The sequence below is a fragment of the Silene latifolia genome, chromosome X (assembly GCF_048544455.1).
Source record: "Silene latifolia isolate original U9 population chromosome X, ASM4854445v1, whole genome shotgun sequence".
Lineage (NCBI taxonomy): Eukaryota > Viridiplantae > Streptophyta > Magnoliopsida > Caryophyllales > Caryophyllaceae > Silene > Silene latifolia.
In genome coordinates this window covers 244,614,249-244,638,993 of record NC_133537.1, presented here as the reverse complement: position 1 = coordinate 244,638,993, position 24,745 = coordinate 244,614,249, and the positions used below count along the sequence as shown (strand labels likewise).

The following is a 24,745-nucleotide window of genomic DNA, read 5'->3' as shown; positions in this document are numbered from 1 at the left end:
GAAATGAGCATATCCCTCTTGCTAGTCCCGTGTTAAGACGCTCATCCCGTGCTGAGGCACGGTTGGTACTGACTTGTGATCCGAGCAGATCACGTCTGAGACGCTCGGCTTGAGCTATTGTGGGACGCTCGTCCTGGGCACAAGACGCCCGGATTGTGGTGTTGGGAGATGCCCGGATTGTGGACAATCTGCTCGGATCCTGGGACAGACAGCTTCTCTTCGTTTTGCTCCTTAACAATCCGCAAGGATCGTGTTGAGGATGCAAGGATCTTTTCATCATTGCCTATTTCACTTTATTATCTACTTAGGCCTTCTAGTAATGTCTTCTCTTTGATGCTTGGTCATTATATGCCATTAATTTAGCTCAATTTGCCTCATAGATGCAAGGTTAGCACTCCTTTCTTACCAAGGGGACAAAACCTCAAAGAATATGCAAAATGGGAAACTAAAGATAAGAAATTACCCAAATAAGTGCTATAAAGCATAGGAACGAGGTTAATTCGGTGACTAAATCTGCTCAAATATGAGTCAAATCAATCACGTTTATATTTAAACATGGCAATTAAATAAGATGGAATAAGATAGATCAGCATTAGTGATGAAGAGTGTCGTTGGGGCTCTCAATCAAACACATTTATAATTCTCAACAAACATATAGTTAGTGGTAAGTCGAGGTCGATCCATAGGACGGTGTGCTTTGGATTCTAAGTCTTATCTATTTCAATTTATGCTAGTGTCACAATTGTTGGGGTCTGTAGTTGTGTTCTAAACTAATGCAAGCAATAAAGTAAAACAAGCAATAAAAGGAAGGATGTAAACAAATGATTAAAAGTGCTAGGATATCATGGGTTCATAGGGGAATCATTGGAGTTGATCATACAAACATGTTCTCAATTATAGGCAAGCAATTATTGCTGTGATGGGATCGAGTTAATGTATATCTTACAATCCCTAAGAAGGTTTGGGTCCCGGAGCCGAATCGATTAGATTGTACAACATCAACAAGTGGACTTAATCCGCCCTATTCAACATTATGCATGGTCTAATGAGACTCGAGTTGGTTTATGTCTTACAAGTCTCATTGAAAAGATAAGTGATGGGTAAAAAATGCAAGGATTCAGAGGCTCGCATTTCATCAAACATAACATGTGCATAAGTTGGAATCACACCAAGCAAGCAAATAAATTATGTGAACATATTAGATTAAGCATGAATCAACCCCATGTTGGTTTCCCTTAATTACCCATTAATCCTAGCTAAAGAAATTACTCACTCATGATCAAGCTTAACATGTTAATAAGGTTGTCAATCATACTAACAAAGCCAAACATGATGAACAAGTAAGAAAGATTAACAATAATTAAAGCAAGAGTAAAAGAGATTATACCTATGAAGACGATTCCAAATAATAAAACAAAGAATAAAAGAAGAGAACTTGATTGATTGATGAAGAGTTGTCAATTCTCCAATAATAACCCAATAATTTTCAATTACCCAATAATAAACTTGAATTACTCAATAATAAAGTTGAACAATAATTAAGAAAAGATTAATGTGTAATTTTTGGAAAGTTTAAAAAGTAATCTATTCTAATCTACTCCTAATGAAGGTTTAATCTAATCTAAGAGAACTTGCCTCCATAAGAGGGCTTGATAATCTAAGTAATACAATGGGGTATTTATACTAAAGATTAGGTTCAAGAATTAGGGTTACTTAGGGCTTAAATGACGTTTAAGACCCTTAAGAAAAGTTGAGGTAGTGCTCCTCTCCAAGGAAGATTCTAGTCTCCTTTTTGCTAGTCTTTCAGAAATATGCACATCTCGAGTGAAACAAGGAAGAGACGTGCTGTACTGGGCAGGAATCCGAGCGGCTAAGGGGTCGGGACGAGCGGATTGTTTGGCCTCAAGACGAGCGTCTTGGGATCGGGACGCTCGGATAATTTGGCTTCAAGACGAGCGTCTTCTAGTAGGAGACGATCGTCTTCTTGCAGGGGACGAGCGTCTTGAGTCTCGGGACAAGCGGATTGGCGGACACCTTCTTTGTTTGAGCTCAGATTGTAAAACGGACGTCATTTTCTCATCCAGACTCCTATTGGAGTGATTCAAAAGCCTAGAACACTTGATTTTTCGATGCCGTTTCATCTAGCATACATTAAGAGCCAAAGGGGCAACCTTTGGTTTGGTTCCGAGCAATTTCTTCTTGCAATGACTTCCTTCTCGCCGTCCTTGCTCTTAAGCCTATGATTCTTCTATATACTCTTTATTCCTACATCCTTGGTCATCATTCTTACCTTCTTCTTCATACTAGTCCATCCAATATCATTAAAAAGCTTCCATATATGCACGAGAGACGGGAATTTCTGCCTAATTATCTTCCTTCCTACAAAACATACAAAGTGCACTAGGAAAGCAAAATAGAAAGCATTTAACATATAAAATGGTTATCGAATGTTATAATAGTATGCAAAATAGGCTCAATTAGAGGACTAAATGTGCGCAAATAATAGTCACATCAAATATCCCCAAACCGAACCTCTACTCCTCCCGAGTAAAGAGGTGACTAGAACAAGACCTTTATTTAAACTATCCTACTAATATAACCGATATGAGACAATTAGCGGGTCTCACTCCGCCCTTCAACTCACAACAAGACATCCATGTGGTAGGGTCCCTTCTTGCAAGGCAAGGTGGGGCTTACCAAAATGGTGATACATCCAAGCATTAAAGCACACAAAACAAGTAATGGATGTATCTACAAAAACGAATAGCCACTTTCCTCATCTAAGTGGCGGAAATTATCTATAAGAGAAACAATCTAAGGGTATACATTCCATCATAGATAAGGTTTCTTCAAACTACTAAGCCTAGAAGGATACCAATAAATCACCTCCAAGTTGTGTCAAGCTAGGGTAACTTTGTCCTAAATCGTTAAATGCTTTTGACAAGAGTAGACTCCCTATGGTGTTAGAAACACTGGAGGATCGCGGAATTCCCCTTCTTGCCTAGAAAATAAGAAGGGTCGTCCCCTCTCTACCATACACAAAAGTGGATACGATGGATAAGGGATCGATAGTATTTGAGTTTCATATGGGAGTTTGCTTTGTTGTTTTCCCCCCCAATTTCATTTGTGGCATTTGACATTTTGAGAACATTTATTTTGCCATTTCTTTGATGTTTGACATTTTCAACAATTGACAACTTTTAACTTTTTGCATTTCTTTTTGAACATTTTTTTAAAGTCTCCCAATTTGTTGTGAGGGTTCTTATATTTGAAGCATAGGAGTTTTCATTTTTGTTACTCCTCTTTTCTTTTGATGCAATTGCAAACTTTTTCTTTTCTTTTCATTTCTTTTCTTGAACTCAAATTTTTGAACAATTTTTGTGCCCATTCCCTTTGATGACAAAATGTGGTAGAATGTGGAAGATGGTTGCATGGTTACAAGGGTCACCTTGGAATAAACGGTAGCCAAGAAGTTATCACACCACAAGGTACTCTTGACTAGGCCTTAATCCATGGGTCAAACGATACTAGCATGACACATCCTAGGGTGTTTTACAAGTATTCTAACAAGCAAAGTTTTAAGAACAAAAAGTATCAACAAAGGCCTTATATACACTTGTTAAGCTTCCCAAATAGATGTTTTCACAAAATTTTTCCTAAATGCAACTATATGCCATGATGCAACTAACATATATACATCCTAATGCATATGCTTCTACCAACTAGTATGTCATATAAACTAAATGCAATCCTAAATTCACATTTTTTATACCGCATCAATCAAAATAAAGCCACATAGTCATTAACATAAAGAGGAAAAAGGAGATTGGAAAGATCATACCATGCGGTCCTCAATATCCTCATGTCTCGGATGTGGCATAGTCGATCAATGTGAAAATAAACACAATATATACAAGACTACACTACAAAGGAAATGAACATATTTTGAGTTTTTCAATTTTCAAATTTTTATAGTTTTTATGTTTATGAAACAAAAAGACGTGTTTTTTTATTTTTCAAAATTTTTCAATTTTTTATCATTTTTGGAATATAAATTCCCATCCCCCACTTTATTTTGGACATTGTCTTCAATGTACATGTAGGAGTAGGAATGAAAAAGAAATACATTTTTTTAGATTTTTGATTTTTTGAAATAAAGTACAAATGCAATGATATGATATGAATGAATGCATGCTCTAACTAAATGCAATTCTATATGACATATATAACAAATGAATACAATCTAAACTATATTATATGATGCATGTTTTAAACTATGGTCACTTATGATCAAACCTCCCCTAACCGATTTAAACACTATTTCTAGTGTAGAAAAGAATAGGATTGGTCATTAGTAACTATGCATGAATTCTAGTCTATATGCAACTATCTACATGAATCATGTGAGATATATTACAATGCAAACTAATCTAATCATTTGAGATGTATTACAATGCAACTATACTATATAAACTAACTAATAAAAATGCAATATGAAATATAATACAAATGCAAGCTAAATGTATATGTATATAACTAAATGCAAGTGTAAATGTAATGCAAAGTCAAAGGAAAGGATATCTTACAAATGGTGGTTTGAGATAGGACTCCACCAAACTAGTTTGAATTGTTGAAGTTCTTTTGCTTTGTCCATAGAGCTCAAGGCTCTTAGCAGAAGATCAAAAGCTTGTGAACAAGCTCCACATAAGCATAAGTATGGGTTGCTCCATTTGAACGTGAAATTTGGCCAAGGAAGTTTGTCATATATCCTTTCTTTCACCTTGTCCTTGGCACTATAGCTTTCCTGATACCTCAAACCAATATGCCCATGATTCTCGTCAACACTAGGTATGAAGTATGGTTCATATTCTTCCGAAGACTTCCACTCACCACCTTCTCCTTCAATTTCGGTGATGATGATAGCGTTTGAATTTGTCAATCCTTCAAGAGTAGAAGGAGAATTCTCATGGCATTGATGACGGGGTACCTTTGGAGTCGAAATTGTGGGTGCCAAATCTCCACAAGTAAGTTCATTTGCAAGTTTTTTCTTGAGCTTTTCCACCAAGTACTCTTTATATGATGATTTAGCTTTTTGGAGAAGGTCTTCCATATTATCTCTAATAATCATAGGTTCCATGGTGGGTGCGAGAAGGTCTTCATGGTCAATAGGAAAGAGGCATTCGTCTTCTTCATGGAAGCGAACCTCAAACTTCTCAAGGATGGGCTCCTCAAGTGAGGCAATATCATAACTCATTTCCTCTTCTACATTCCATAGGTCATTGAAAGACACATATTCCGCATAAGCTTCTTCCATAGGCTTGTCATCATCGCTATCTCCATATGAATCATAAATAGGGGCTTTACTTCTCCTCAATAATTCTTCCTTCACCATCTCAATGTTCACATCAAAAGTCATACCCTCATACTCACAAAGGTTAAGAGTATTTGGCTTACTCAACCTCATGTCATCCTCATCAAATACCACACTTTCATACTCACAAGAGCTCAAAGAGATTGGCTCTTCCCACCTCTCATCTTCCCTATCAAAGGTCACTACTTCAAATTCACATTCATGATCAATGTCCAAAGACTGGTGGGGAGTGATTGCTTGGGATTCTTTCATTTGGGCAATTTGAATCTCCAATTCCTCACCTTGGGCAACAATGCCTTGAAGAACATTGTCCCTCTTTTGGCTCTCCTCTATCATTTGTTTGAAGAAGTTTTGTTGATCTCCCATCATTTGGAGAATCACATTTTGAATGGGTTCATCTTCTTGTTGTGGCCGGGTGTGAAAGTGGTTGTATTGTGGCAATTGAAAGTCATTATAAAGTGGGTATTGAGTGGGTGGTTGTTGTGGATATTGGATGTGGTGATTTTGGTGGGAAAATTTAGGGTAGTAGTTAAGATTTTCATTGTATGAATAATAAGGTAGGGTTGTGTTGACTTGCTTCTCAAACTCCCCATACCCATAGTCATACTCAAAGAATCTACCACATACTCCATATGTCAAGTCTTAAGCCATCATAGCTAAGACAAGGAAACAACTACAAGCATGGAAACTACAATAAAATGGTAAGAACGATCCTTGAGGAACAAGTTCCCCAAGGTTAGATCACAATTAAAATAGACACACAAGTAAGAACTTAATCACAAAACACTATCCCCGGCAACGGCGCCATTTTGATGAAGAGTGTCGGTGGGGCTCTCAATCAAACACATTTATAATTCTCAACAAACAACTAGTTAGTGGTAAGTCGAGGTTGATCCATGGGACGGTGTGCTTTGGGTTCTAAGTCTATCTATCTCAATTTATGCTAGTGTCACAATTGTTGGGGTTTGTGGTTGTGTTCTAAACTAATGCAAGCAATAAAGTAAAACAAGCAATAAAAGGAAGGATGTAAACAAATGATTAAAATTTCTAGGATATCATGGGTTCATAGGGGAATCATGGGAGTTGATCATACAAACATGTTCTCAATTATAGGCAAGCAATTATTGTTGTGATGTGATCGAGTTAGTGTATATCTTACAATCCCTAAGAAGGTTTGGGTCCCGGAGCCGAATCGATTAGATTGTACAACACCTACAAGTGGAATTAATCCTCCCTATTCAACATTATGCATGGTCTAATGAGACTCGAGTTGGTTTATGTCTTACAAGTCTCATTGAAAAGATAAGTGATGGGTAAAAAATGCAAGGATTCATAGGCTCACATTTCATCAAACATAACACGTGCATAAGTTGGAATCACAACAAGCAAGCAAATAAATTATGTGAATATATTAGATTAAGCTTGAATCAATCCCCATGTTGGTTTCCCTTAATTACTCATTAATCCTAGCTAAAGAAATTACTCACTCGTGATCAAGTTTAAGATGTTAATAAGGTTGTCAATCATACTAACAAAGCCAAACATGATGAACAAGTAAGAAAGATTAACAATAATTAAAGCAAGAGTAAAAGAGATTATACCTATGAAGATGATTCCAAATAATAAAGCAAATAATAAAGAAAGAGAACTTGATTGATTGATGAAGAGTTGTCAATTCTCCAATAATAACCCAATAATCTTCAATTACCCAATAATAAACTTGAATTACTCAATATTAAAGTTGAACAATAATTAAGAAAAGATTAATGTGTAATTTGTGGAAAGATTAAAGAGTAATCTATTCTAATCTACTCCTAATGAAGGTTTAATCTAATCTAAGAGAACTTGCCTCCATAAGAGGGCTTGATAATCTAAGTAGTACAATGGGGTATTTATACTAAATATTAGGTACAAGAATTAGGGTTACTTAAGCCTTAAATGACGATTAAGACCCTTAAGAAACGTTGAAGAAGTGCTCCTCTCCAAGGAAGATGCTAGTCTCCTTTTTGCTAGTCTTTCTGAAATATGCGCATCCCGAGTGGAACAAGGAAGAGACGTGCTGTACTGGGCAGGAATCTGAGCGGCCAAGGGGTCGGGACGAGCGGATTGTTTGGCCTCAAGACGAGCGTCTTGGGATCGGGACGCTCGGATAATTTGGCTACAAGACGAGCGTCTTCTAGCAGGAGACGAGCGTCTTCTTGCAGGGGACGAGCGTCTTGAGTCTCAGGACGAGCGGATTGGCGGACACCTTCTTTGTTTGAGCTCGGATTGTTAAACGAACGTCATTTTCTCATCCGGACTCCTATTGGAGTGATTCAAAAGCCTAGATCACTTGATTTTTCGACGCCGTTTCATCTAGCATAATTTAAGAGCCAAAAGAGCAACCCTTGGTTTGGTTCCGAGTAATTTCTTCTTGCAATGACTTCCTTCTCGTCATCCTTGCTCTTAAGCATATGATCCTTCTATATACTCTTTATTCCTACATCCTTGGTCATCATTCTTGCCTTCCTCTTCATACTAGTCCATCCAATATCATCAAAAAGCTTCCAAATATGCACGAGAGACGGGAATTTCCGCCTAATTATCTTCCTTCCTACAAAACATACGAAATGCACTAGGAAAGCAAAATAGAAAGTATTTGACGGATAAAATGGTTATGGAATGTTATAATAGTATGAAAAATAGGCTCAATTAGGGGAATAAATGTGCAAAAATAATAGTCACATCAATTAGCATAATAAAGATTCGACAATTCATGTGAGATAAATAAATAATATGAAAGATAAGAATACGGTCATTTATACAAAAGCACAAATTTCAAGGAAATATGACATAGATATGAGATTTAGAATCTGATTCATATGAAATAGGCAAATAAGAGATCAACCAATACAAAATACGAGCATGGAAACCATAGCCATTACTTTTAAAACCTTTTAGCAAACATTACACGGGACGTGGCTACTAATGTCACATTCATACTTATGGCTTGCATCCCACTATATGAACGGATGGGAACATCAATCCCGACGATCATATCGCAACTAGAAGGCTTGTATCTCACCTCTAGTATCCGCTAGGACCAAGACTCACACATCCACACAATGACAATATTTATAACCAAGCAAGACCTTTACTACTCATTATATATAATTCCCCTGTTAGGACGACAATGATAATCACAAAGACGCAGTCCTAGTCTAAATCTGGCCAGACTCTCGGGACAGTACAGTTCCCGATTCGATATGTGGCAGGACAGTCTGCATCCAAGACTCGTACAATAGATCTGGAAGTCGAGAACCAACAATCGGCAGGACAGTCCGAAAGAGGCTGAAGATATGAGCTAAACCCATACTTGGCAGACCGGCACAAGTAGGGCGTAAAGATAAGTCAAGCAGTAATGTGTAGCATAACGGCATTATCACAAGAATACGCCTCACTACGAGTAAGTATTTATAATAATCTTTCATACTTGTAAAACTAATAATAAATAATTCATTTCATAATTAAACATGCCGGTTAAATAAAATATAACAAGCGATAATGAATGATTTACGTCATGTAAAATTACGGAATAAATGTGACCAACACAAGTGACACATTCTTAAGCCCAATAAATAAAATATGAGAAACCCAATGAAAGAAACATGTTAAGCCCAACAACTGAATCATGTCAAGCCCAACAAACAAGACATATTAAACCCAACAAGTAAATCACGTGAAGTCCAACAAATAAATTATATAAAATCCAACAAGTGACATACAACAAGCCCAATAACTTAATCATGTAAAACCCAATAAACTAGTCATGTTATGTGCAACCATTTACTCATATAAAGCCCAAAAAATTAGTAACACAATTTACCAAAAATAAGGAGAAGGGGAAATAAGGAGTGTGAACCCGCCCCTTTACTCGTGACCAAGCCACACCACCAGGCCGTGGTTGCACAACAACTCACGGCCAGGCATCGGCTCTCGGCCAGCCACCACCCGTGGCCAGCTACACCATGACCAACACCACCGAAGGTGGCCCAAAACACTATAACAATAACCTATTCCAAACAACTAAAGCAAGTAAACTATGAGACGGAAATATGAGCAACTGAAGACAGGTATTTACACAACTTATACTATGCATAACAACCATCCTTTACCACTCAAAAACCAGCCCGAAAGAGCCCTTAAACAGCCCCGCAACCGCCCATAAATAGCCTGCTCAAACCCCTCCCCCACGGCTGCACACCCAGCCAGCAAAAGACTACCAAAATCACTACCTACGGCTGCCCAAGCGGCCTATAAACAGGCACCCAAAAACATGGGTAAGCATGGTCCAAAACAGGGTTTTCAAAGCGGGAAATTCGAGTGTACAAATGACGATATTAGCATGAAGAAACAAGCACGAAAAAATGGTACCGGGGAACTGTTTTACCCGTCCCAAAACAAACCATGTCACGGTTCCAGGTCGAGTTCAAAATAGCACACGGTTCAATACTAAGGCGGGAGTGAAAGCAAGGTTGAGACAGACACGAAACGCAACCAAAACATGAATAACACCCACAGAGCTTATCTCAACCATGCTCGAAAATCCATGTAAAACAGTCCATTTCAAGCGTCATTTTGAGACGGAATTTTAATTTAACTACTTCATGTATAACAAGCAATCCGAGCATAAAGACAGAATTGATACGATGAAATTGAGCATACAAATGAGGAAAAGTATAAAGAACCAAACTTTATCAAACAAGAACATATAAAACGACACATAAGACGGAATTTCGACGTTTTTGTCGAGTAACCTATCACCATTACCTCGAAAGCTCTTTATTCTTCGCGTAAACTATCCACAAAGCACGGGTCTTCCTCCGGGTCTTCAAAACCTTCATCAAGGAGCAAGAAAATGGAAGGATTAAGGCAAAAACCGAAACTTTTATAAGACGGTGAATTTCAAAACCACCACAAAAACGAGACTTTCTTACCTAGAAAATTTAAGGGCGGAAAGAGGAAGCTAATGGCGTAAAAATCAAAGGAAAAGGTTGAGAAACAGAGGAGAAATCGGAGGTTGAAGGTTGGATGTTAATGGCGTTGTTTTTGTTGTTTTGTTATTACTGTGTGTTTCATTTTGATCAAAGAAAAAGGAAAGTTGCAGGGCAGAAAACATGAATATTGATGAGATTGTTAAGATGTTGGAGCACCAAGATGCTCTCACTGAGGCTTTGAAGAAGGTGGGGAAAGATAAAGAGGTAGGGCATGATCACTCAAAGATCAGTATACATATAACAATGTTCAATCCTAAGGAGTACTTGGGAACGGAGGCGCCAATTTTGCTGGATAATTGACATAGAGAGATGGAGAATATACTCAATCTAGTTCATTGCCAGAGGAGCTTCGAGTGGAACAAGCTGCGTTCTAGTGGATAATTGGTGTGTGGTGGGACAAGGTTAAGGTGAGTGCTTTGGAGTTATATGTGAAACAGGGGTTACCTGCGATACCATGGGATGAGTTTAAGAGAGCTATGAGGCGAGAGTTTATGCCAGAGCATGTGTGTAGCAAGCTAAGGGAGGAGTTTGATGACTTTTAGATGACTTCTAACATGACCGTTGCTGATTACTATCATAAGTTCAACGAGAAATCTAGGTATGCTGAGGACATAGGGCTGAGCCAAGAGAACTTGGCGTTGAGATTTGAGAAGGGGTTGACACCTAAGATCATGGAGAAGTTATCGGTAGGAGCCCTTACTGATGTTAAGGAGGTGTATAAGCGTGCTGGGCGGGCTGAGAGGTTAGTTGAGATGGCCAAGGACAGCCGTGAGAGAGCTTCTGAAAAGAGGAAGACTGAGAGTAAGGGTGGTGGTCAGTCTAGTTACAAGAAGGGCTGCCATAACCAGGCGAGGACGTACTCTTCAGGTTTGGGGTTTAGTGCTGGAGCTTCTTACGGGCGTGGCCGTGGTGATGGTAGTAGCAGTTGGGGTATGACTTGTTTTAACTGTGGCGGTATGGGCCACAAGAGGCATGAGTGCACCAGCGCTATGAGTGGGGATTTCCAGAGACCGTCACATGGGCGTTTCTCTCAGGGTCCGTCTTAGAGTTATGCTAGTAATAGGCTGGCTTGGTCATGGAACAACAGGGGTGGTCATATTAACAACAATGGTGGGGCTAGCCGCATAGGCGGTAATTCATATCAGAAACCGGCGACGAACAACAACAACAACAACAACCAGGGATCGGCTGCTAAGCCGTCTACCTCAGCTAGTACTGTCCAGGGAGGTGAGCAGAAGACCAGTGGCAAGCTGTTTATGATAGAGAAGAAAGCAGATGAGGATGATGCTCACGTTATCACAGGTAATTTTCTTGTTAATGGAATCTTTACCTTTATTTTGTTTGATTCGGCGGCGTCACAGTCGTTTGTATCATCGAGTCATGCTAAGTTGTTGGGTTTGAGTGAGTATGATATCATCGATGAAGTCCACCACAAACCAATCCAAAAACTGACTGAAAACTCGGTTCATCAAATCCATAAACACTGCAGTTGCATTAGATAACCGAAACGGCATCACAACATACTCATAGTGACCATACATCGATGTAAAAGCTGTCTTTGGTATGTCCTCATCCCGAATCATTACCTGATGGTAACCCGAACTCAAATCGATATTAGAAAAGACTGCTACCCCATTCAACTGATCAAACAAATCATCTATCCTCGGCAAAGGATTCTTTTTCTTCACTGTAACCCTGTTTAACTCTCTGTAGCCGATACACAACCTCAAACTCCCATCTTTATTCTTCACAAATAGAACTGGTGCTCCCCACGGTGATACACTAGGTCTAATGTATCCCTTATCAATCAAATCATCCAGCTATTTGCTCAGATCCTCCAACTCCTTAGGACCCATGCGGTACGGGGCCTTATAGATTGGTCCCGTCCCTGGTTTCAGCTCCACACTGAAATCTATCTCCCTCTTTGGTGGTAAAACCGGTATCTCCTCTGGAAAGACATCTAGAAAATCTCCCACCAGTGGTATCTGATAACCGGTCGAACTCACCATACTATGGTCTTTCACGTGGCATAGGATCAAAGGACACCCCTTCCTCAGATAAGACTTCAATGTCACCGCTGCAATCACTTTGACTTTGGGTTTGACAACAAACCCACGATAAGACACACTAACTCCCTTAGGACCTCTCAAAGAGACTCTCTTTTGGTGACAATCTATTCTAGCTTTATACTTACCCAACCAATCCATCCCAACTATCATCTCAAAACCATCTATAGGAAACTCTAACACGTCCACCAGTAGGTCAACCTGCCCAACTATCATAGACACACCCTTATACAAGCTCCCACAAAAAAACAGACTCACCCAACGGTATAAAAACATCCTCTTTTACAGACTGAAACTCCCTCAAACCCAAAAGCTTAGCATGACCCAATTATAAAAAAGATTGTGATGCCCCCGAATCAAACAAAACAAAGGTAAAGACACCATTAACAAGAAAAGTACCCGTGATTACGTGAGCATCATCCTCAGTTGCTTTCTTCTCCATCATTAAAAGCTTGCCACTGGTCTTCTGTCCACCTCCCTGGACAGTACTAGCAGAAGTAGATGGCTTAGCAGCCGACACCTGGTTGTTGTTCGTTGCTGGTCTCTGATATGAATTACCGCCATTGTGGTTAGCCTCACCGTTGTTGTTGTTCTGACCACCCTGATTGTTCCATGACCCAGCCGGCCTGTTATTAGCATAACTCTGAGACGGTCCCTGAGAGAAACTCCCCTGTGATGGTCTCTGGAAACCCTTGCTCACAGCACTGGTGCACTCATGTCTCTTGATACATGCATATTTTATAGTCTTTTTAGCCTATTTTAGCACGTATTTCTATGCTTTTTTGTACTATTTATATTGCATTATGCCTCGAATTGGCTACTTTGGTTCGTTTTGTCCATTTTGTAGAAATGAACGCGAAAGTAGTGGAATCGTACCCTTTTTTGTCCTTTTTGCATGCATTTAGAGGAGACGAGATTTTCCAGAGTGAGATACTGCATTGGAATGCGTGAAGGCACGGTTTACGAGTCAGTCGGGCATGGATTTAAGCTGAATTGAAGACAGAAGACTCGATCGAGTGGTTTTGTTACTCGATCGAGTGGTTTCTACATCCTTGGTTGGTCGATCGACTGCTTTTCTTCTCGATCCAGAAGTGCTGTAAAGAGGGGTTACTCGATCGAGTAACTATTCTACTCGATTGAGTAGATTTTGTGGAGTTTTGCTCGATCGAGTGGTTTTATTCCACTCGATCGAGTGGTTTCTGCTGGCGTGGGCTTTAATTAGCCCGTGAATTTATTTTATCTTATGGACTTAGTTGTTTTTCTATTTAAGCATTACGTTACTAGGTTATTAGCATCTAATTTTCCTACTATCAAAGTTATCTATCATTCAAGACTGCGTACTATTCTCTCCTTCACTGTAACTTTATTTTGGGATTTATTTCGCTCGGATTTGATTGTTCTTTACGCCGGATTCGCACGATTGTAATCTCTTTCTCCTTTCTTAATAATAAACTTCATTTCATTTGCTTTAATTCTTCGTCTTGCTTTATTTACTTTTTGCCCTAATTTACTTTTTATGCAATTTAATAATCGTTTTAATATGTTGAATGCTGGTTATTTATCTGCTATTAGTTTTGATAGTATTAATAGCAACATGAGTAGCTAAATCTAATTCATGATGGGATTAGGGGATCTGCGGTAGAAATGTGACGATGTAGTAAATAGGTTAGATGAATTAATTGTGAGACTCTGTCGCCATAGCAATTTAATTGTATTTTACCGACTTAGTTGAGTGCACGCTTCTGAGTCATCTCTTTAATCTGGCTAAAATTAATCATAGATCGAAAGATTGGACTAAATAGGCCTGCTATGAACAGTAGACTACCCTGACGAGGATGAAAGTTAAGTTAGTGATAGTTTAGGATCGAAAGTGGACCGAAAGGACCTTTCAATACCCGTCTTGCATTAATTCGTCTAAGTTGTTTACAGTTGAGTCATTGGACTACCGTAATGAACCGAATTCCTGACATGACCCTTCTCTATCTGATAGTTTAATTCTATTTCCTGCTTTTACTGCTCTTTTGTCTACTTCTCTTCCTTTAAACCTTTTAGTTTAGAAAACAATTCAAACAACCCCCCCCCCCCCCCCCCCCATTTGTGACCAAATAGACGGACTTCCACAGATATCTTGCCTCCCTGAGGAGATCGACTTGACTTCCCTAGCTATATAGTTAGTTTAGTTAGTTTATTTTTGATAGGTATACGACAGACGTATCAAATTTTGGCGCCGTTGCCGGGGAGGCAATTGCCCTATCTGTCTTTGTTTCGTTTATTTTATCCGTCTCAGGGAATTTTTATTCCTGGAGGCACTTCTTATTTATTTTCTTTCAGTGTTGTTTATGCCCGGTCGACGGGTTTGAGTTAGTTTCGATTCGAGCCGAGAGACTATTCAGGCATAGACTTCGTCTGCAGAGAAAATCACGAAAGGAAGACTTGAGTACTTTCGAGCCAGAGCTACATCATTCTCTTTTCGCAGAAGACATTCCTATTTTTGCCGATCAACAAGTAAAGATTCCAAAACTTTCCAGTCATTCGGTACCTAAAGCATCCTCAATTCCAAAGGGTTTCAATATCCAGACTGAGGATGGGAATACATTCGACATCCGTCCTTCCTACATCAATCTGGTGGAAAGAAATCTCTATAGAGGTGTGGCAGGTGAAGACCCGAGGAAGCTCATGGAGGTCTTTACAGACTACTGTTCTAGTATCCCCGCCACAAAGGAGGTAACTCAAGATAAGATTAAGGAGGTTCTGTTTCCTTTCTCTTTGACCGACTCAGCCAGGGAGTGGCTGACTGATTTGGACCACACAGCTGCATGAGTTACAGATTGGGAGTCTCTTGCTCTTGCCTTTTACAAGAGATATTTCCCTCCACAAACACCACCAATCACCGAGGGCCAAGATTACCGATTTCAAGCAAGCTCCCGATGAGACTTTATATGAGGCGTGGTCCCGATTCAAGAAATTGGTGAGGTCTATTCTTCACCATGGTTTAGACCCATGGTTTATATCTAACCAGTTCTACAATGGGCTGTACGATGACCACAGAGCCATACTTGATGCTTCATCTAATGGGAGATTCCAGGAAAATACCGACGATGATAAGGGATGGTCCCTTATTGAAGAGATAGCGAATCATAGTGCTGTGTATGGAAACCCGAGGGATGGTATTAGAACAGTTCATGCAGTCGATAAGCAGGTTGTGGCTCAGCTGAAAGCCATGAATGCTAGATTTGACAAGTTGGAGTTACATTCTGCTGGGGAGCCTCAGACGGTCCATGTGATTACTAGAGGGGAGACCGTCACATGTGAGAGGTGTGGGAGCAATGATGGGCACACTGCTGTTGGCTGTTTTACGGAGAAGGAACAAGTCCTTGCCTTTCAACAATATAGGCAAGGAGGGGGTTCTTATTACAACGACCAAGGGGCAGTCCATCCAAATTTGAAGTGGACTAGTCAAAATGTGCTTAATCCTACCCCTCCTCCGCACTAGCAGCAGCCATATGTTCCTCCACATAAGAATCAACAAGGCTTTCAGAAGCCTCCTTCCTTCCCTCCTCCCAATCACGGAGCATCATCTTCTGGAGGGGTAAGTGAGATTGGTGAGCTAAAGACTATGCTACAATCTTTTACAAAGCAGTGGCAGTTGAGTGATCAACAGAAAGATGCATCCATCAAGGCACTTGAAACTCAAGTTGCCCAATTAGCTGCGAACCAATATGCAAGGAAACCGGTTCATTTACCGTCACAAACTGACAAAAATCCACATGAGACAGTAAATTTAATCAATTTGAGAAGCGGTCGTTCATATGAGGGACCGGAAATGTTGAAATCAGACCCGAGGAAGGAAATAATAGCTGATGAACAGTGTTCTGTCAAAGGAGATGAGCTGACGGATAAGAAAGTACTCGATCGACTAGTTTTTGGAGGTCGATCGAGTAGATTTGCTGAAGAAAGTACTCGATCGAGTGGATTTTCTACTCGATCGAGTGAGCAGGAAAAGCCAACTGCTCGATCGAGTGAATTTTCTACTCGATCGAGTGAATTTTCTACTCGATCGAGTGATGTTGTTGAAGAAACTAATCGATCGAATGGGAATTTTGGTCGATCGAGTAGTTTGGACGACAGACAGCTTGATCGAGAGCCTGCTAGTGCTCGATTAAGTGAGAAATCACCTGAAAGACCTCGTTCGAGAGGAAAGAAGCGTCCAAAGGATACAGAGCTTGATCCGGCTGACACGTTAGAAGAGAGAAACAAGGGACTCGAGATATCCATCACGGTTCCCTTCCCGAGGCGTCTGCAGAATACTAAAGCTAATCAACAATTTGGCAAATTTGCCGAAATCCCGAGAAGCTTGCAGGTCACTGTACCATTCGCCAAACTGCTGACACAGGTACCCTCTTACCTTAAATTTATGAAAGAAATTTTATCGCGTAAGAGGCATATTAATGATAATGAGACGGTAGCCTTGACTAAGGTGGGGATGGCCCTAGTTCAGAATAAGTTACCTCCCAAATAGTCAGACCCGGGTAGTTTTTCGATTCCGTGTCATATCGGTACCCATTTGATTGATAACGCGTTATGCGATCTAGGCGCTAGCGTGAGTGTCTTACCGTTGTCTCTGGCTAAGAGACTTGGTTTGACAAAGTTTAATTGCACCAACATGACTGTCCAGATGGCCGACCGTAGTATATCACGGCCACTAGGTGTAATAGAAGACGTACCTGTTAAGATTGGGAGGTTCTTTATTCCCGTTGATTTCGTTGTACTTGACATCCCCGAAGATGCACATACCCCTATTATTTTAGGGAGACCATTTTTATCTACTGCCCGCGCAATAATAGACGTCGGGGGCAAGAAATTGACCTTTCAGGTTGGGGACGAGGAGCTGATATTCCATCAGTCTAAGTTCCGGAGGGCTCCTATGCAAGCTCAGCCTTGCAATGCCCTCTTTTCTATTGACCCTATTCTTGACACTCCAAATGATAATTTGGAGCATTGTGCTACTATTGTTACCCCTCCGCCTCAGATTGAGAGCAAAAAGGAGGAAAGTTCGTCTGTTTTCCTTGTTGCAGGTACAAATGAAAACAATGAAGGAGCTGTCGAAGGGCATTATGCAATTAATGTCAGTCAAGTTGGGAGTGACGGTGTTACAGCCGGTGAGAAAGGAGCGAGGGTGAGAAAAGTTTGAGCATATGTGGATGTGAACTATTCTCCTCCGAATGATTCAAGTTCAAGCTCATGGAAGCTGAATAGGACGATCAATGTTGCTGAGGTGACGTCCTCCAGTCACGAGCCCTCCGAGGGGCTGCTGAATTGCTTTGGGTAGTGAGCGAGGAAATGCCCCGTGTACCATCTTGTATAAAAAATTTTTGAATTTCCGTTGAATTTCTTTTATTGTTTTTAATTAGGACGATTAGAATTTAGACAATTTTTAGAGTAGATAAAGACTATAGATAGTTACTTTGCGTATTTGGTATTTTGGGATATTTTTGCAAGTGTTTATATGCAGGTTTGGGGAAGTTTACACAAATTAAAAGGAAGAATGATGAATTCAGGAGCCTACTCGAGAAAAAGAGCTCGATCGAGTACATTTTGTACTCGATCGAGTGGATTCTGTTCGATCGAGTAATGCCATACCAGTTGATCGAGTAAAGCAGAAATGGGGAGTTCTCGATCGAGTAAATTTCTACTCAATCGAGTGGATGAATTATAAAAGTCCTCGATCGAGCAGTTCTAAACCACTCGATCGAGTGAAATTGCAAGGGACGCAGGGAGTTTTTCCTTAACTTCCTTCTTTTTCATTCTTATTTCATTTTCCCCACTATTTTCGACACCCTCTCCCTGTTTTCGACTAAAAACACCCCCAAATCCCACTTTTTTTCCTGCCCTTCTACCAAATCCGTCACCTACATCTTGTTGCTTGATAATTAATCGTCAAAAGCCCTCTACTTTCCCTCTGATTTTCGCAATTTTACTCGGTCTATTGGGGATTCTAGGGTTTGCGGTTTTTCGAAACAAAATCGCCAATTTCTACTTGTTGTTTGTCGTTTAATTGCAATTTGTAGGTTTATTCTTATCAAGTAAGTGATCCTTATACTTCTAAGCATTTAAATATCATTTATTTTGAATTTCATGAAGTGTATTAGGAATTAAGGTTTCGAATTCCGTTTTGGGTCGAAATTCTCGATTATAATTTCGATTCCATGCTTAATTTACCTTACTTGATGCTTAATTCCCTTGCCTCATTGATTTTTGCTTGTTTAATTCAAACTTTGCGCGAAATTCGCGATTAGGGCTGATTTTCAGTCGAATTTTTCGACTGTCAACTGGGTTTATATGCTGTCACATGCTTAATTTAACTAAGTTGTTGCTTAATTGCTGCCATTGATGCCTGTCCCCGTCCCTATCGCTGTTTACCCGCTGTCATTCGAATTTTTGAGGAAATATTGGGATTTTTTGGGTTGAAGTCGAATTTTTTCGACTATTTGGGATTTGTCATGCTGTTACCATGCTGATTTTCATGCTGTCTAGCTGTTTTTCTTATCAAATCCCCTGCCCATTGTATATAGGATGGATTCTAGCTCTCTGCCCTCCACTAGCTCGAGTTCTAGTCCATCCCTGACTGAGACGGTGGTCCCTGCTGTTACCACCACCTACACATCTGTTAGTACCGCAGCCCCTGTGTTCTTAGTCTCTGCTGCCGGTACTGTCTTTACGCTAGCTAGCACTGCTGCTAGCTCTGTTTCGGCTGCCACTTCAGTTACGGCCACCACCACTGCTAGCATTGCTGCTAGTCTTTCTTCGTCAGTGGTGGCCACAACAGCCACAACCTCTACTCCAGCCGCTGTTTTCACACCTGTGGCGGACTCACCAGCAGTTGCAGCTGCCTTTAGAGCGACCCTAGTTCCTCGCACCGTCACTAGACGGGCTTCAACTTCGGGTTCTAGAGGCCGGGGCCGAGGTGTGGACGTGCTCGTACTACACCAGCTCCTGCCACCTCTACTTCTGCCGCTCCTTCCACTTCAGCTGTTCCTTCTGGCACGGTCACTGTTCGAGGGGATAACTCCCTCGACTCTCACCCAGACTACCCACAGGTAATTTTTATTAGCGCTATACATCGCAAGAGGTTTTATCACCTCCTAGGCTGTGAGTTTGTACCTTCCCGGTTTTTAGATAAACCGGCACTTGAGAGACTCGGAATCTACGAGTCAGTTTGTAAGCTTCTACGGGGCACGGGGATGGTCGGACTCATTACTATGAGTGGTTGTACCTTTCTGGAGCTGAGTCTTGAGTTCCTCAGCTCTTTCAACTTCTCTTCCGGGGCACACGATGCTGCCCCTACTAGTTCTTCTGTGTCTTTCCGGTTGTTCAACCGGACTTTCCCTATGACTTTAGAGGAGTTTGGTAGGAGACTTGGCCTCTCCTCTACGGGAGACGTTACCGCCCCTAGGAGGGTCATTCGTCAGCTTTGGCAGACCTTGGCCCAGACCACCTTTCCCGAGCGAAAGCTCGCACAGGTCCACCTTCCCCCTGCCCGTTATTTTCTTAGATTGATGGGGAGCACCATTTTTGGCCGAAAGGAGCCAAATAACATCACCAACACTGAGCTCTCCATCCTGGGCGGTTACCTGAACATTGACTGTGAGGGTCCTTTTACCCTCAACATTGCCTACTTGACCGCCCAGTACTTTCAAGCCCAGGGGCTGAAAGAGACGGGATCTATTGCTTGCGGTGGCATAGCCACCATTCTTGCCCGTTCCCTTTTCCCCGTCTGGCCTCGTGACTTGCAGTACCTCGAGGGAGAGAGGTATCTGAGTCTGGATGTCATGCTTTCTCAGCATTGGCTGACCACAGACTACCAGACATGGAAGATAGATGGTTCCTTGTCTGTGGACCTACCTTGTGACACTCTCCCCCGTCTAGCCCATTCGCCTACTGTCGCTAGGGGCGACCGACTGCCACCTCCACCGGACTACCACCTTCCACTCCGACCACCTCCCACTTTACCCGCCGCCAAGAAGCGGCGTAGACTTGAGACTGGAGAGGGGTCCACACCTTCTAAGAGTGCGCAGCCTTCCACGGCTACTCCCATCTCGACCCCTACTCCCACTCCTACTCCTGCACCCACCAACCAGACACAGGCACAGCCGGTCCTACCGGCTACTTTCGTACCACCTCTACCCTTTGTGGTGTCCGCGGTCATGGACCAAGGGCGCCGTGACGGTTTGTTGCTTGAGATTGCAGAGCGACAGGCTCGTATGGAGAGGGACTTAGCTATTACCTTGCACCCTCTGTACGAGTACCACTTGAGGCGACACCGTCCGATCCCAGAGGGTTGGCCACACCCTTCCTTTTACTGGTACCCAGCTGAGGGGTACCCGGAGTCTGCTGAGGAGGAGGAGGACGAGGACGAGGACCCATCGGTGGCAGCGGAGAGAGCTCGAGCCGAGCAGAGGAGAAGGAGAGAGGAGGAGGAGGATCTGGAGTTCCGGGTGGAGGACATCCGTGATGAGGTGGCTGATGAGTAGCTACTGGTCTACTCACTTCCCCAGTTTTCTGGCTGGTTTGGGGAAGTTCGTGTTTTGTATGTATATCTTACTCTTTTATTTTTGTCTCCTTTTTATTTTATTGTTTTTATTCTTTATTGGTTGTATATTCCCGTTCCCCTGTATATATCTGCTGGTGTATGCTGGAGGACAATGAGGGCGTTGTCCGTTTTGGTTTGGGGAGGATATTGCATCCTTTTGAGTCTGCACTTGCATTTGTTTTGCATTCACTTTTATTTATTTCAGCTTGCATTGTTTGTTTATTTCATTAAAAAATCAAAAAACCAAAAAAAATTAGAAAATTTCAAACAAAAATCCAAAAATATTCACGTTTATTTTTGCATATAGGTTGAGTCGGAACGGTAGATTTTCGTGATGAAACTGCACTATAACTTGTCATTTTACTTAAGCCTTGCACTTCTGTTGATAGTTATTAGCTTTGCCATACGCATAGTCTACGAGTTTCTGTTCAAATCTAGCTGACTGTTTAGACTTGACCTGATAAATTGGCAAACTACTCCATAAATTCTGAGTTTAGAGCCCATAACTGGTGACATTCATGACCGGTTCATTAGGAATTGAGAGTAGTACTCCTTGCATAGCATGTTCATCATTTTTGCACTTTTATGACATTCAATTTCTTGTCAAATGCACACATTCGGGTTTGTGGTTGGTGTCACATGCAGGTAGGTGCTTGCAAATTTCCCCCCTTTCCTTATATTTTTCACTCATTTAGCTCCACATAAGCCAAAACTTGCCTTTTTGACCCATTAGCTACATCCCAAATTGAGCCTGCCTGGTCAAGCTAGTTTAGTATGTCTTTTGTGGTATGATTTTCCATCTGCAGTTTGGCCCGTATCTTTTTGTATGGAGTTGGTGTAAATATAGGAGGCACTAGTAGAAAAATATTTATTTGCGGCTCCAAAAAATAGGTTATTTGAGGCGTTTTTGGCATAGAGGCAAATGGGAGGGCCGCAAATAGAAAATTCATTTGCGGCGTTTACGCAATTAGAGACCTTATTTGCGGCGTTTTTTAAAAACGCAGCAAATAGGATCCTCTATTTGCGGCGTTATTTTAAAAAGGAGCAGCAAATAGAGGCTTTATTTGCGGCGTTTTTCTGAAAAAGGAGCCGCAAATAGATAATTTTTAAAATAAAAAAAAATATTTGATGCACATTAATTATAAAAAATGCAATCTAAAATATATATAAAATTATACTTTACATTCATAAATGATTTGAGAATAATACAAATGTTTTACAAAAAAATGCAATCTAAACTTATACTCTAAGACATTAATTTACACTTAACACTATTACATGATAGGAGCTTTAGAATCCCAAAATTATATCTTCAATACTAAACTTGAACAAATATTAACATGATGAGTTGCAAGAACAAGCCTTTTGCTCTCTCCTGTCATACTGGATTCATCTATGGCAGGAGCATGACAAAAAATTACTACTCCATCAGCAGGAATCTAAACACAATGAATGAAAACGTGGAAAATATTAATACTCCATTCTTTAATGTGCTGCAAGCTATTAATATTTGTTAGACACATTTAAGAATCAGGAAAAAAGAACATGAAAAATGTACATTTTAAGCTGCAGCAACCACATTATATAACAACTCTGGAATAACTAACTTCAAGTCGTAACACTACTACAGATACAGGCTATAACAACGGTCAAAAACCGTTGTTATATAAAAAAGCGGACGTTGTTAAAGCGTCCGTTGTAGAAGGTTTTAACAACGGTTGGTTTACTTAAGGAAACCGTTGTTAAAACTATTAACCACGGTTTTATGTATAAAAACCCGTTGTGGAAAGTGTGACTCAATTTTGGGGGGAAAGTTATAACAACGGGTTTTAATATACAAAACCGTTGTTATAACTAAAGACAACGGGTTGTTTTAAAATAACCGTTGTTGTTTGTTCTTAAAAAATTTAAAAAAATTAAATTAAATATTAGATGCATGCATAATTACGGCCTGTTAGAATTCCGATGCATGCATTATTACTGGCATCACTGTACATATGAACGGATAATATGGAATGAGAAGGGTTAGTAATAGGATTTGAAGCAGCATTATTGAGAGATATGATGATGATTATGGCACAACTTCCTAACATATATATTAATTAAAAAGCAATTAACTCAACCCACACATTGCTTAGTATAAATAAATTGCATATCTCAACTAACATTTCCATTATCTCATATATTCATCTCCAAACTCTAACTGCTAAAACAAACTCTACTTAATCTTTCAAATCAAACTCAAAAAACTCCAACAAAATGAATGATTTCATCCTTAAGACTCTTACCATGATCGAGAACAACAACAACTTCATCCGCCGGTGCCTCCATATTGAGGAAAGTTTCAGGAGCTACCTTGCGGATGCTCGATCCGCACCGAAGCACGCCAAAGAAGATGGCTTGACGGAGCGGCAAGATTGCGGCTATATGACGATATAGCAAGCTGGCTGAACGGAACCTCCAAATAGCCAAGGAGGAGAGGACGGATACGATAGAGCAGAATAAGTTCCTCCATGAAAATATAAGAATTGCATTTTTACATATGTAATTTTTTTTTAATTTATGTATTTATAAATATATATATATATATATATATATATATATATATATATATATATTAATTATGTTTATCTTACTTCTTCATCTTGCTTCTTCATTGTTTTACTAACTAATTATGCGAACAATACTTAAACAAATAACATAATGGTCGATAAAAACACATACATGCAAAAGAAATAAATAGAAAAAGAAAATAATGACGATGAAACTAACAAAGGATTTGAGATTTACCCGATAAATACGAACGTAATAGACGATGAAATCACAGTGACGGCGAGAAGATAAAGCGACGATGAGAAAGAGAGAAATAGAAAAAGAGAGAAAGAGAGTGTGTATGTGTTTTGTGTTTGTTTGTCTTTGTGTTTGTGTTTGTGTTTGTGTATTAAGGGTTGTGTTTTGTGGGCTGCAGCATGACTTGTTTGTGTGGTTTATAGTATGGAAGGTATTGACAACGGTTATTAAACAACAACCGTTGTGAAATAAGTTTTAACAACGGGTGTAAAAAACACCCGTTGTTAAATATGTTTTAACAACGGGTTTCAAAAATAACCGTTGTGATTACTTTTCACTAACTTTGCGCCAATTTTGCGCCAAATTATTAACAACGGTTGTGCATGTGTGACCCGTTTTTAAAACTAATAACAACGGTTTTTATAACCATACCCGTTGTAATTGATTTTAGTAAAATTCGCGCCATACATTCTACAACGTCTATTGTGATTTTCGTGAATAATCGTTGTTAAAGGGGCGTTGTAGTTGCCTGGATTTGTAGTAGTGTAACTACATTGAGGTTATGATATTTATGTCTACAACGTCTTAAATCTGATGCATCACTACAGAAGAGCATTGACGAAAGAGGACTTAAAACAAACCTTTCGAGTAAGAAGTAACATTCAACTTAAAATTTATAATGTTCCTCAATTCTCTATAACTCCTTGGTGATATCCACTACTATATTATACTGAAACAATTGCACTTGCCTAAGTTTTACCTTCTAAACTAGGGGTCAAATTTGCTTATAAGCATAGCATTAAAAGGGTATCAAAGCAACCACAACTTAATGTTTTCTGACGATGATAATGTTTAATTGTTTATATTGAAGTAGAGGTTGGTTTAGACGCCC

General features: G+C 40.2%; 1 long non-coding RNA gene across 2 annotated transcripts in view; it reads right to left on the bottom strand.

The window, feature by feature from the left end:
- Positions 1-22,226: 22,226 nt before the first annotated feature.
- LOC141621755 (uncharacterized) overlaps positions 22,227-24,745 on the bottom strand; it is a 45,442-nt gene continuing 42,923 nt past the window's right edge. For both annotated transcript variants that reach the window (XR_012532643.1, XR_012532644.1), the window contains exon 6: positions 22,227-22,502. This is a non-coding gene — a long non-coding RNA (uncharacterized LOC141621755). The remainder of the gene's footprint in view (positions 22,503-24,745) is intronic.